Raw genomic sequence first — 12497 nt, forward strand, 5'->3', positions numbered from 1 at the left:
ACTTATTTCTAAGTAAAGCTGCACCATCAACGGATAGCCAAAGTGGTCTTATCCGTTGAGGCTACAAACACTAAACTTCTACTTAAGTGTTTTGTTAAACATATCATCAAACTAATGCACATATATTCCTAACATGGAGCGCTAACCACTTTTTAGAGATGTATGATGGTTATCTTCTCTGATATGATTGGAAATAACGTAGAAGTGTTCATGGACAATTTCTCCGTCTTTGGAACTTCTTATGATGAATGATTGCACAATCTTGGGTTAGTATTGAAAAGGTGCGTTGAGACCAATTTATTTCTCAATTGGGAGAAATGTCATTTTATGGTGCGCCAAGGCATCATTCTTGGTCATAAAGTTTCTATTAAAGGTCTAGAGGTGGACAAGGCCAAGGTGGGGGTGATCGGAAATCTCCCTCCACCCATATCTATTAAGGGAATTCGCAGTTTTCTTGGTCATGCGGGTTTCTATAGGCGATTTATCAAGGACTTCTCAAAGATTTCGAAGCCGTTGTGCAATTTGCTAGAGAAAGACGTTCCTTTCAAGTTTGATGACGAGTGACTTGATGCTTTTGAGACATTGAAAAAGAGTTTGATTTCGGCACCTGTCATAACTGCACCTAATTGGTCTGAACCATTTGAAATGATGTGCGATGCGAGTGACAATGCAGTTGGAGCAGTTCTTGGGCAATACAAGAATAATATATTTCATGTAGTCTACTATGCTAGTAAGACTCTTAATGGTGCTCAACTGAATTACACCACTACTGAGAAAGAACTTTTGGCTATCATCTATGGTTTTGAGAAATTTCAATCGTATCTACTTGGGATGAAGGTGACAGTTTTCACTGATCATGCTGCAATTTGATATCTTGTCTCAAAGAAGGACTCGAAGCCAAGGTTGATTCGATTGGTTCTTTTACTTCAGGAATTTGAGTTAGAGATCAAGGACATAAAAGGGACTAAAAATCAAGTTATCGATCATCTCTCGCGTTTAGAGGATCTAATTGCTACTTCACAAGATAAGTCTTTAATTAATGAATATTTTCCCGATGAACAATTATTTGGAGTGCAAGCAGAGGAACCGTGGTTCGCCAATATAGTAAACTACCTTGTGAGTAATGTTATGCCTCCAGAATTGACTCCAGCTCAAGGTAAGAAGTTTCTACATGAAGTGAAGTGGTATGTGTGGGATGAGCCGTTTCTTTTTTGCCAAGGAGCTGACTAAATCATCAGAAGATGTATTCCTTACAGCGAAACCGGGGGGGGGGGGGATCTTGAGAGATTGCCACTCAACGGCTTATGGAGGACATTATGGTGGAGAAAAGACAACATCTCGTATTCTTCAAGCAGGTTTCTTTTGGCCAACTTTGTTTAAAGATGCTCATCAGTTTGTTTTGAAATGTGATCGATGTCAACGTGTGGGGAATATGTCTAAAAGGGATGAGATGCCTCTTAATGTGCTTCTCGAGGTCGAAGTCTTTGATGTTTGGGGAATTGACTTCATGGGGCCATTTGTCTCATCTTGTAACAATCAATATATCTTGTTGGCGGTTGATTATGTGTCGAAATGGGTTGAAGTTAAGGCATTTCCAACAAATGATGCAAAGATAGTGCTTAATTTTCTTCACAAGCAGATATTCAAAAGATTTGGAACTCCAAGAGTCATAATCAGTGATGAGGGGTCGCATTTTTGCAACCGCAAGTTCACTGCTATGATGCAAAGGTATAATGTGAATCATCGCATTGCTACGGCTTATCATCCTTAAACAAATGTGCAAGATGAGGTGTCTAACAGAGAGATCAAGCGCATCTTGGAGAAAGTTGTGTGTCCATCGAGGAAAGACATGTCTTTGAAGCTTGATGAAGCTGTTTGGGCATATAGAATAACATACAAGACTCTGTTGGGAATGTCTCTGTTCCAGTTGGTTTATGGTAAGGGGTGTCATTTGTCGGTGGAGCTAGAGCATAAAGCGTATTGGGCTTTGAAGAAATTGAATCTGGATTTGGATGCAGCTGGTAAGAAGAGGATGCTTCAATTGAATGAGCTCGACGAGTTTCGACTTCAAGCTTATGAGAATAACAAAATGTATAAGGATAAAGTCAAGAGGTGGCACGATCGGGGTCTAGTGCTCAAATCATTTGTGCCGAGGTAACACGTTCTTTGGTTCAACTCTCATCTCCGTCTTTTTCCTAAAAAGTTGAAGTGAAGACGGTCATGGTCGTTCATTGTCAAAACTGTGTTTCCAAATGGAGCGGTGGAGATTTTTTAGAATGATCCAAGGCAAACATTCAAGGTGAATGGTCAGAGGTTGAAGCATTACTATGGTGACACGGCAAACCGCGAGGTGGTTAGTGCCGTTTTGTTGTCCGTTTGATCTCGAGTTTCTACGTCAAGCTAACGACGTAAAGCAAGCGCTTCTTGGGAGGAAACCCAAGTTTGTTGTACATTAATAAGTAGAGGAAGCAAGAAGAAAAGAGAAAATCACAAAAAAATCAGAAAAACAGAAAAATTTAGGGTCAACTTCAGAAGCCAGGCGCGCTCGCGCTGGTCTAGCGCGCGGCTGTGCTGAAATTACAGAGACACAGTGCGCCCGCGCTGATATAGTGCGTGGCCGCGCCGATTTGGCAGAAGTAGCGTGCGCCCGGGCTGTCCTAGCACGCGGCCGCACCGTGGTCCCGAGTCAGAAAAATAAAAATAGCAGTTTTGAAGAGGAAAACGGGATTTTTGCTATAAAATCAATTCCTACCCGAATTTTACTCTCCCACATCCCAAATTTCCCTCTCCAAATCAAACCCATTATTCCCACTATTCCCATAATCAAATCCCACTTTTATTATATATATAATCTATTTTCACCTCATATATATACATACACTTATACACAAACTTCTTCACCACTTCACAAATTCTCAAACACAATTTCACTCTCGAACACAAACTCTTATTCTCTCTACTCAATTCCAATGGCACCCAAGAGATAAAGAACACAAGTGAGCAGCAACACCGCCGACTCTTCTAGTGTGGGTGGTGTAAGGCCGAGGTTCTCTACTCCCGAGGCTGAAGCGGAGTATACGAGGCTTCTCTCGAAGCCTATCATCAAGGAGCGAGGTTTTCTGCCATCGGGGAAGGATGGTAAGCTGTTGGAGATGATTCTGGAGATGAGTTGGGTTCCTTTTTGTGAGGCACCCATTGTTGTGCCCTTGAGTGTTGTTCGTGAGTTTTATGCGAATGCGAAGGCTGAGAAGAATGGCTTCACGGTGGTGCAAGGGATGACTGTGGAATATAGTGTTGATGCTATTAGGAGGGTGATTGAGCAGCCCGCGAGGAAGCCCTGGCAGGACACTTGGAACGATAAGACTCTAGAAGACTTTGATCTGGATCTTATTGTTGCTATACTTTGCATGCCTGATATACACTGGAAGATCAAGAGGGGCACTATTAAATATTCTACGTTCCCGGCTTCTAGAAACAGGTCTGCCCGTGCATGGAACACGTTTATTTGTGCTAACATCATGCCATCTTCGCATGTACATGAGATTACTGTGGAACGTGCACGGCTGTTATGGGGCATTCTTCAGGGTGATTATGTAGATCTGGGAATGGTTATTTATCAGGGTATTCTGAAGTTCTTGAGGAGGAGTACCACGGGGTCTATACCGTATGCGTCTATTGTGACGAAATTGTGCATGGCAGTTGGTGTTCATTGGCCAGCACACGAGCAATTGCAGATTCCGAGTGCTCCTATTGACAGTACTACTTTGGCTACGATACAAGAGTGGGATAGAGGCAAGCCCAATCTGAAGGGGCTTGGTTATACTTTTGACCATCTACCTGGTGGGAGGTCAGCTGCTGGGGCCACCCAGGCGAGCAGGACTGCTTGGAGATCTCAGCTAGGAAATGAGGCAGGGCCATCACAGTAGGCACATGAGGAGGAGGAAGGAGCTGGTGTTGGAGCTGGCATGAGCATGGCGCAATATAGGCGTCTGGATAGGAGGATGGATGCGATGCATGACATTCACATCAGGTTTGCACGTGATCTCATTCAGGCATTGGGGACAGCTTTCAGAGCCACCGGTGTTGACATCCAGTGGCCAGTATTTGGTGAGGATTCCATGTATCCACCACCGGACACGCCTGACACTCCACCCGTTGGGGGTGAGGAGCCTGATTCTGATTAGGTATGCCTGATTTCTTACTATTACCTTCACTGAGGACAGTGAATATTTTAAATTTGGGGTAGTAGTTGAAGGAATGTGTTTTATATGAGTCGCATATAGTTTGCATATTCATGATAGTTTAGTTCATATAGTTGCATATTTTTCCATGTAGTTTTTTTTTTATTTTTGGTAGTTTTTATGTTAGTTTGTTCATATAGTTTATACATTTGCATTATAACATGATCCCGTAGATAATTTTTCTGATTGACTTGTGATATTGATGCTAGTGTAGTGATGTCGTATTTAGTAATGTTGAGTCGTATTAAGTTGATTTGCATGCTAGAGACACTTGTATTTCACTAAGTCTTATAGGTTGCTTAAGTGCTAGATAATGATCATGGTTTGTTTGTTTGTCGAAGTTTAATCACTTGTTTATAATTAGAATTTAGGATATTCTCTTAATAATAATATAACATATATATTTAGAAATTGAAGAAAAATTGGATTTCATTGTTAGTTGTTGTGGCTAGGTGTCAAATGGGTAGTAGCCGACTCATATTTATATGAGCAGTTTAGGGTTGAACGAGATGGAGCGAAACGCACTCGTTCAGAAATTGTGAAAGAGGAAAAAAAAGAAAAAAAAAGAAAAGAAAAAAAAGAGAAAAAAGAAGAAGATAAGTGTTATGTATAATTGATCATGAGTGGGCTCTTTAGTACTCGAGTTAGTAAGTTCTTTGGGGACTTTGTGCCTAGTGACCTAAGGCTTTTATAGTATGGGATCTGCTAACCTAATGCTCGCTATATGGGTACTATTGTATAATTCTTTTGTGGACCTCACTCATTGCACGATCAAATAAGCATATGTGTTTTGTTTTATTTGAATAAAAACATGAATCCATATAAAACTCTGATATAAGAATTGAAGTGTTATAAGTTATTTTGAGTCTAGCTTTTAATCTGTTTATATCCTTGTGATTGCTTTGATGAACAGTGAGTCATGATTATTGATCTAGTGGCGATAATATATCTATAAGCAGTTGTACACACGCACGTCTCTGGTTTGTAGGTTGATTTGTATGGTTTGATTGATCTTTATGCGAGTAACTGCATTTGTTGAAATGTTGCTTGTTGATTGGTTAAGTTATTCTATTGGGATCGTTGCATTCATTTAGTTGCATTCATGCATTTTCATTTCTTGTTCTTTGAGTCTGTTTATGCTTGAGGACAAGCATCGATTCAAGTTTGAGGGTATGTTGAGTGTCATTTATGACACTTTATAATGCTCTATTAAGCTTTGAATTGATGCATTTGTACTCAAGTTATTGGTGTTTTAATGTGTTTTCTAGTGTTTTTGCATTTTAGACATTATTCTAAGAATCAGGTGAATTAGCATTATTTTGGTGCTAATATGGTGTTAGGATGGTGTCCAAAGAATAAAGCTCGGGAAGCCAACTTGATTGCAGCAAGAATTAAAGAAAATCAGAAATTTTTCCAGAAGCACGGCGCACCCGCGCTGGTCTAGCGCGCGGCCGCGCCAATTTGTCAGAGAGCCAGCACGCCCGCACTGATGAAGCGTGCGGTCGCGCCGGGTCGGGATCCCAGAATCCTGATTCTAGTTGATTTACAATTGGAGGACTTCTATTTTGCATGGGCTACTATATATACTAAATAAAGGATATTTTCTAGAGACGGATATACCAGAGCACAAGGAGAGCCGTAAGAAGACCGTGTTGGCACGATTCAACGAAGACGAAGAAGATCTTGTTTTTACTTGTGAATCTTTGTTCTAAGTTGTAACTTGGATGCTAGTTTTCTTATTCGTGAACCTTACTCTTGTTTCATACTTGGTTTTATTATTTATTCAGTATAAAGACTACGTTTATTATACCATGCTTTCATCGGAACCCACATTGATGATGAGTCTGATTATGGGCTAATCATTATTGTGGGGTTCTAGAAGATTTACTTATGGATTTCTTTAGTTGAATTATTTTGATACCTTAGTGTGTGGTGATTGTATGATAACCTAGTATTGGTTGTGCTTATTCGTCTTATGAGAATCGCGAAATTATAAGATAGCGTGTTAATCTTTAATGAAGCGACAATGAATTTAAGGATTTAGAACTTGCCATGCTAGTATAGGTTCATGTGTTATTGTTATGCATGGTTCGTAGGTAATTTTAACCATCTTACTTTCCCTGTGTAATCATGATAGATAACTTGTGCTTTAAACCTTTATGTTATCAAATTCTATAGACATATAGGATCTCAATATAATTGGTGTTTATTTAGCTTCTATCTCTTTTATGGATGTCTGGTAGTATGTTATTCGTGCAACAAAAGTTGGCGTTTAGCAGCTTCATGTTATCTGATTAGTGTCATCACCATTGCATGCTAAGGTTAAGAACAATAAGGCTATTGAATTAAGTATTTAATGAAGTTAGAATCCCATGTTTGTCTCATATAATATACAACTCTCTTTTACTCTCTTAGTTATAATTGTTAGTTGAAATCGTAGTTATAATCAAATTCAATATGTTATCGTCTTAGCATTGGATAATAACCATATCATCGGTGCATTAGTGCATAAATTACATAGTTAACCAAAGCCAATCTCTGTGGGAATGAACTATAAATAATTCTATATTACTTGCGAACGCGTATACTTGCGTGAATTATTAGCGCGTGTTTAGCGACTAACATTGACTACTAGCTAGATATGCAGAATGGGTATAAATGATGCATCATAATTCTGCATAAGTGAAAGAGGATCAAGTGCTAAGGAAACACTGCCAACAGATAATCTGCAAAGCCCTCAACGGATGACTCAAGCCATCTTCAATGAATAATTCATAACAGACTCAATGGATAATGTTGAAGTCTAAAAGAACAATCAGATCTGAATAACAGTTGAAAGCGACTTGACAGTCACATGGGTTGATTGTACACAAATGGAATGTGGCAACTTATAATCAAGATTATGAAGATAAAGAAGCATTTCCATTTTCATGCAAAATAGGGACATTCAAAGATGCTATATCTATCTGGATTGCATGGGACAAAGAAATGAAGCAACACGTGATTAGACCTAGATAATAGACGTATGCTTTGTCTTATCAAGTATGTAACTTGGTGATATATAAACCAAGAGTAGCAAGAGTAATAATGTATCGATTAATAGAGAAAAAGCAAGCAAGAACAAGTGAGCATTTGTAAGCTGAATCTTCTAGAGCTCTCAAGTTCAAGTTTGTAAAACTCTTGTGAGCAGCTGTGTGCATTTTACATCATAGAGATCTTCTACATTTATATATATCTCTGGTGGAAATAAAAATCCACCAGAAAGTTTTTAAACATCCTTATTTATTTACTTTGTGTTAGAATACTTGAATATTTCTTATCCGCACTTAGCATATTCATACACAATTATATTTATTTTTTTAAGAAGTTCTTAAAATCGAAAAGAAACAAAGAATTACATTCAACCCCCTTCTGTAATTCTAGTTGTTAGATTGTTCGGGAATAACAACCATGTATATAAATACACCCCTCCCTTTATTTCTTCTTTCCCCCATGTCTCTCACTCTCTCTCGTCACTCTCTCTTTCACTCTCTTACCTCTCGGTAATCTCTCTCTCCTCCGTTTCTTTGCCGACTTCGGGTGGTTTTCATAGATGAGGCCATATTTGTGCTCGGGTTCCTGTTCTCTGTCTCTATATGTACTTGCATGTGTGATTTCTTGAGGTTTCTGAAAAAACTCAATTCGGGTTTGATCGGTTCTTGATGACATTGATTTTGGGCTTATGTTATATGGATGTTATTGTGATTATACAAGTGTTTAGTGAGTAAAAACGAGGTTATGGGTGGAGTTCGGTTGGAAACCCTGAAACGGGGCACCACCATACTTTGCCGCCGTCGGCGGTGAACCACCGGTGAGCCGAGGGGGACTATTATGTTTTTGAGTCTGAGTTTAATACAAATCTTGATGTGCATGCATATGTTTGTATATTTTCAGATTCTTTTAGTTAATTTTAGTTCGAATATGATGAAACTCGACTTATAACCTATGATTATGTGATTGAGTGTTATAAATGTTGATGCATGTTAAATTTTTATGAATTTTAGAATTTTAGAATTTAAGATCCGGATTTATATCCGAGTTTGAGTCGAGTTTTAAAAGTTTGGGTGGAATTATTTAGTTTAATTCGACTATGACCCGAATTCTTGTAAAAACGATTAATTCAAGAAAGTTTAGGAATTTTGTAATAACCCCAATTTTTTTTTGAATTTTTGAAACCCTTGTGAATAGTGTTTTGCTGATTATGCTGAATAAGAAAACTTTTCATGCCACACTATGTAGGGGTTCTTTTATTGATCTTCTGGGATATTATTAGTACTCTATGTGGTATATAAGTGTATGTAAAGATCGTCAGAATCCAAATCCGAACACTTTGATTTTTCCCAGAAATCTACTAGATACAGAAAGAATTGAGTATAAGGTAACAGAATAAAAAGGATTTAAATTCAAGGATTATAAGAGATGATCATAAAAGGAATATAATGTATTGAGAAAGGTTAAGGAAACCTAAGTAATAAGATCCCGGGTATGATCCCACAAACGATAAACGAAAATGAAAGTTAAGCGAACCGCATAACAGATCAGCAGTCATTAGCCAAGTAATTAGAAGCTAATCAAAGAGGTTAGTGGGGATGATGTCATCAAACCAATAAGGAGAGGACAAAGGTGGGAGGGTGACATCACATGGTGACATAAGCATGACCAAGCAAAGTGTGTTGTTGGTTGAATTAGAACCACACAAAAGTTACCATGGTAAATGGTAATAAAACAAAACAAAACAATCAAAAACAACCAACCAAGCCAAAACATTTCATTTTCACCAAAAACAAAAAGCTATCTCACCATTCTTCATCAAAGCTCTCGGCTTTTTCTTCTTCTTCAAAGCAAGAAATTCAAAATCCAAGATCCAAGCTTTGTTAAATCATGAGGTAATTATCCAAGGTTCCTTATACATAGATATAGCTACCCCATGAATCTAAGCTTCAATTTCCTTCACAATCTCTTCCTAAAAATCATGGAAGAAGAGGGTGAATAGTGTTTTTCAAGAACTTGATTTTTTGTTCTTGAATTTTTGTTTAGATTAAGCTTGGATAAGGACTTTCAAGGGTGATTCCAAGCTAATTAGTTACTCCCACTCACAAGGAAGGTATAATCTCTTAACCTAGCTTTGTTATTGAATGTTAAGAGCATAATATAAGTATTATAGTTCATGAGAGGCTTGATTGTTGTGTATGTAGAGATTAGTTGGTTTTGTGGTTTTTTGGAGTTGTAAATCTTGATAATTAGTTAAAGAACTTAAGTAAGCTTTAAGTTCATGATTGGAAAGTACTATAAATTGATAATATTGAGTTGTTGGGGCTGTTATGATGAAGTATGGATGGAGTTTTGGTTGGGATGTTGATTGTGAGTTGATTGTGAGATGATTTGGAGTGGTTTAAATTTGGGTAATCGCGTAAATATAGCCGTCGTAATGTCCGAGTTACTTTAGGCTGTTTTTGTTCTTAACATTAGGACCCGTGAACTCACTACTAGGTTTTGACCATTGCCATGATTAGATAGTTCATGTTACGAGCTTTGTTTTGATATGTAGTTCGTTTGATTCCGATGTACGGTTTAGGAGAAACGGCCGTTTTAAGTAACGGCGTTTCGCGAACGAATCATTACCCCTCGCCTTACTTTGAAACATAGGTTAAAGACCTAAAAGGACTAATTGGAGTATGAAACATTTATGTAAAGTGTGTTAGGCAGTTGGTAAGACACTCGTGAAAGAATCGCCTTAAAACTCGTAATGGTTAATTTATTAAAAATGGTGGAGCTGAGGGTACTCGAGCGACTTAAGTGAATCGTTAAGCGCGAAAGCGAACGTTAGGACTCTAAATGGTTAAAGTCTAGTTTCTTAAGCGATCGGGGTTTAATTCCAACTTATGTTGTTGTTCATAGGTTATCAGACCCACTCTAAGCTTAAGTCTATCCGGGAGCACTCAGGCAAGTTTTCTATCCGTTATACTGTTGTTGTGATGTATACATTTGTACATGCATTATCTTGTGATAGATGCATAATGGTTATTTAGCAAATTCTTGCGATATATTGTAGCATGTGATATGGTATATATGCATGCCTGTTTCGTATTCTTGATACATATATCTGTTGATTCAGTTGATAATACCTATGCTAGAGATAAGCGGTAATTTGCATATACCCTTAGTATAGGGGACCCAAAGGTGAATATTTTTTCTAAAACCGGGAGTCGATGCTCCCGAGTATAATATATATATTTATATATATATATGAATAGTTTTTAAAACTATGAATCAAATAAGGTTTATTCGATAACTTTATTTTATTAATGAATATTATTTTGAATATTCATTCGAGGACATATGACTCCGTTTATTTTATTAATGAATATTATTTTAAATATTCATTCGATGACTTATGACTCCGCTTAATTTATTTATATATATTATTTTGAATATTCATTCGAGGACTTATGACTCCGATTATTTACTAAATAATATTCTTTATTTTATTAAAGAATAATGTGTCGATGATCAAACTTACTTTTGATTATTCAAATAAAGATATTACTTTCGTATAAGTATATCTTTGGTTATTTAATATTCATTTCAAGTATAAGTTTTACGACTTCTACTTCAATTATTTTTATAAAGATTATTCTTTATGAGAATATTATTTAAATAATAATATTCGGATATTTTCTAATAAATCGGGACTGATTTTTTCATTAAATCAGCATTACTCCAAACATTCTTAAAAAATGTTTGCGAGTCTTCAAAATGATTTTAAAAAGTTAGAGCGGACCCCAAAACTTATTTTTTATATATTTAAGATCTTCCTTTCAAAGGGGATTTAAATATTCGCTCAAAACCTGAGGGATCCGGCTATGTGGTGTGTTTTATATTCGCAACAAGGTTGCTATTTTGATAAAAGAGTTTTTGATTACTTACCCAATATTCGGGATGTAAAATCCTTGGAATAAGTTAATCCATTAACAGGCATCACCTGGGAAATATCGGTGAGTTTTCCTTTCCAACTAGATACGACTTCTTGGTGGAGCCGTATCAACAAGTTTTTACTTGGGGAAAGTGGGGACGAGCTTTACGTTTCAGAGTCATGGATTTCATCTCAACTAGGAGTGGCATAAGTGGTCGAGTGGCACCGGCCCAGCCTTATTATATTGGCCCAAATGGCCTGGAAGTTCCGCAAGACGGTACATTCCTTAGGAGTCTAGTGTTCGGTTGACAAGTAAATCCGACAGGTTCTCCTCTACATGTAGAAAATGGTGGGGTTGTACTACTGCGACTGATCATCGTAAGTGGTCTTCCTGGCGCGACAAACTCCCGTAATGAGTTCATCATCCAGTTGGATAATTCTGCAACACTACCCGTAACATTTCGATCGAAAGGCTACGAATGGGTGGTTGCCGAAGCATTGACAGGGTCAAACAGTTAAAATGGTGTTCCCATTGAATGAAGTATCTCGTAACTTCATTTCCTTTAAAAATATTTTCAAAGATTGAATCTATTCAAGTTTTAACTTGTGGTCTCATCTATGGGATGACCTTTTGAAACTAATTATAACTTGAACGGTGGTAGTTCAAGTAGTATTCGGAAAAGATATAAGTATATTGGAGTATCTTGTAACTTCATCTTTTAAACTTATATCTAGTAAATGATTATCTTGTGCATGTCAAAGATTTTCAGAAAAACGTTGAGACAAGGTTAGATATACGAGATCACCTTGCAACGATATTTTTATACAGTTGTAAACTGGAACTCTGTGTATATTATACATGTCAGAGGATTTCAAAGATTGTGAAAAGTATATATATATATATGTATATATATACTGAATATTTTGCGACTTGGTCGCGTTAAGATATCAGCTTGGTTCATTTCTTTTGACCAAGACTTTCATGAGTACTATGAGAATGCTCATATATTGTTAATCATTATACATATTATTTTGGTGGGCTTGTTGCTCACCCTTGCTTTCTTCTTTCATCACACAACAACAGATAGAAAAGATGAACAAGACCAAGCTTCCAATTCGCAAGCGGTTAGAAAATGTTCCGCAGTTTTCTAGAAGCGTTGATGCCGCCGTAGCTGAGGTAGGAGCTACCAATAGGCTAGGTTTTCAACTATTGATGAACCAGACTTATGTATAATATGAATTGTAATAATGGCAAAGAAATGTAAATTTATTCAGAACCTTCTTGAGGTGTAATGGCTTATTAT

This window comes from Apium graveolens, chromosome 8, assembly GCF_009905375.1.
Source record: "Apium graveolens cultivar Ventura chromosome 8, ASM990537v1, whole genome shotgun sequence".
Lineage (NCBI taxonomy): Eukaryota > Viridiplantae > Streptophyta > Magnoliopsida > Apiales > Apiaceae > Apium > Apium graveolens.